Source organism: Lissotriton helveticus (assembly GCF_964261635.1).
Source record: "Lissotriton helveticus chromosome 1_1 unlocalized genomic scaffold, aLisHel1.1 SUPER_1_unloc_91, whole genome shotgun sequence".
In the NCBI taxonomy this organism is placed as follows: Eukaryota; Metazoa; Chordata; class Amphibia; order Caudata; family Salamandridae; genus Lissotriton; species Lissotriton helveticus.
Window position 1 is genome coordinate 782751 of NW_027611738.1, and position 3037 is coordinate 785787.

Here is a 3037-nt window from a genome sequence, read left to right on the forward strand (position 1 = left end):
CAAAAACACGGCCTGTGAGAACAAATTCAGTGTTCAAACCCGCCTCAATCAAAGCAAAATAACCCAAGTTGGGGAAATAAGTTACCTGTACCAAAAAAAATTCAGCCATCAATCTCATCTCACTGAATTTGAGAGAATGCAGACTGGGAAAAACCTCTCTCAGTGCTCAGTGTGCCAAAAAAGTTTCATCAGTAAATATTATCTCATTGAGCATATGAGAATCCACACTGGGGAAAAACCTTATCAGTGCGCTGAATGCCAAAAAAGTTTCAGCAGTAAATATTATCTCACTGAGCATATGAGAATCCACACTGGGAAAAACCTCTCTCAGTGCTCTGAATGCACAAAAAGTTTCAGGCGTAAATCTTACCTCACTGAGCATATGAGAATCCACACTGGGGAAAAACCTTATCAGTGCTCTGAATGCCAGAAAAGGTTTAGTGTCAAAGCGAGTCTATATCGACATGCATTAACCCACTCTTTGGAAAAACCTTACCAGTGTGCTGAATGCCAAAAAAGTTTCAGCCGTAAATCTTATCTCACTGAACATATGAGAATCCACTCTGGGGAAAAACCTTACCAGTGCCCTGAATGCCAGAAATGTCTCAGTGACCAAAACAGTCTCACTCGGCATATAAGAACCCACACGGGGGATAAACCTTATCAGTGCACGGATTGCCAGAAATGTTTCATTGAGAAAAGAAGTCTCACTCTTCATATAAGAACCCACACTGGGGAGAAACCTTTTCAGTGCTCTGAATGCCCAAAACATTTCAACGTTAAATCACTTCTAACTGCACATGTGAGATTCCACACTGGGGAAAAACCTTATCAGTGCTCTGAATGCCAGAAATGTTTCAGTTTAAAACGTACTCTCACACGGCATACAAAGATCCACGCTGGGCTAAAGATCCACGCTGGGGTAAAACGTTATCAGTGCTCTGAATGCCAGAAATGTTTCATTGACAAAAACAGTCTCACTCTTCATGTAAGAACCCACACTGGGGAGAAACCTTTTCAGTGCTCTGAATGCCAGAAATGTTTCATTGACAAAAACAGTCTCACTTTTCATGTAAGAACCCACACTGGGGAGAAACCTTTTCAGTGCTCTGAATGCCCAAAATATTTCAAACTTAAATCACTTCTAACTGCACATGTGAGATTCCACACTGGGGAAAAACCTTATCAGTGCTCTGAATGCCAGAAATGTTTCAGTTTAAAACGTACTCTCACACGGCATACAAAGATCCACACTGGGGAAAAACCTCATCAGTGCTCTGAATGCCAGAAATGTTTCATTGACAAAAGAAGTCTTTCTCAACATGCAATAACCCACACTGGGGAAAAACCTTATCAGTGCTCTGAATGTCAGAAATGTTTCAGAGACAAACTCAGTCTCACTCAGCATATAAGAACCCACACTGGGGAAAAACCTTATCAGTGCTCTGAATGTCAGATATGTTTCAGAGGCAAACTCAGTCTCACTCAGCATATAAGAACCCACACTGGGGAAAAACCTTATCAGTGCTCTGAATGTCAGAAATGTTTCAGAGACAAACTCAGTCTCACTCAGCATATAAGAACCCACACTGGGGAAAAACCCTATCAGTGCTCTGAATGTCAGAAATGTTTCATATACAAACTCAGTCTCACTCAGCATATAAGAACCCACACTGGGGAAAAACCTTATCAGTGCTCTGAAGGCGACAAATGTTTCATTGAAAAAAGCCATCTCACTCAGCATATAAGAACCCACACTGGGGAAAAACCTTATCAGTGCTCTGAATGCCAAAAATGTTTCTGCCAAAAAAACAGTCTCGATAATCACATAAGAACCCACACTGGGGAAAAACCTTATCGGTGCTCTGAATGCCACAAATGTTTCATTGAAAAAATCAGTCTCACTCACCATATAAGAACCCACACTGGGGAAAAACCTTATAGGTGCTCTGAATGCCAGATATGTTTCAGTGTAAAAGGCAGACTCACTCAGCATATAAGAACCCACACTGGGGAAAAACCTTAACAGTGCTCCGAATGCCAAATATTTTTCAGCCTTAAATGTAATCTCACTAAACATATGAGAATCCACACTGGGGAAGAAAATTATCAGTGCTCTAAATGTCAGAAAAGATTCAGAGGAAGAGATAATTTCAAGCGCCATAAGAAAACACACCAAAATATTTTAGTGCTCTGAATGCCAGAAAAGCATCAATTTAAAACACAATCTCACTACATGAGCAGACGCACACAGGGAAAAAACATTACCAATGCTGTGAATACCAGAAATTCCTATTTGATAAGCACAGCCTCACTAACCATAAGCGATTCTCCATACTGATGAAAAACCTTATGAGTGTTCTGAATGCCAGAAAAGCTGCAGAGAAAAACGCTATCTCACCATGAGAAACTCCACACTGGAGATAATCTTTAGGCCAAAAAAGCTTGTATCTGAAAGACAGAATCTGAAAGAAACACGTTAGTGTTAGATTCCTTACCTTAGAATTACCCCCAGGTGTCTGACTGGATCCGGAAAGTTTTTCGTCAGCAGTACCCCTGCACGTCGGTAGGCCTCGTCTGCGGTTCCGTGTCCGTCTTCGTGATCGCCGGAATGATGTCGCTGGAGTACTTAGACGCCACCCTCGCGTATTGACGTCAGTTCTTCTTTTTTCCGCGCCAGCTGGCGCATATCCGGGAAGAGCACGTACCTTTAGTCATTTTTTTACTAACATTTTGGACATTTTTGTCTATCTTTTTTGAGTCGAGTCGACTCCTGGTGCCAGTAGGTAGCCCTTCTGTCCCTAAAATTAATAATTATACAGTCTCCCTCGATAGACTTTTTCTGTGGCCCAATCCAATCCACGCGCCTTGCAAACAAAATTTCAGTAGATACCTTAGGGGGAAAAGGCCTGTTGTAATTAAGGCAATGGATACATTTGTTCTTAAGCTCCATATACTCCTCCCTTCTACCCTGGCTCAATGGTGGGACCCCCGCAAGAACCACACATACGGTGTTGATACCAGAGGAAGATCTATA

The 3037-nt window shown here is 41.8% G+C and overlaps 1 pseudogene; it reads left to right on the plus strand.

Annotated features, from left to right (window-relative positions):
• Positions 1-298: 298 nt before the first annotated feature.
• On the plus strand, positions 299-2504 carry LOC144806633 (uncharacterized; annotated as a pseudogene).
• The last annotated feature ends 533 nt before the right edge of the window (positions 2505-3037 follow it).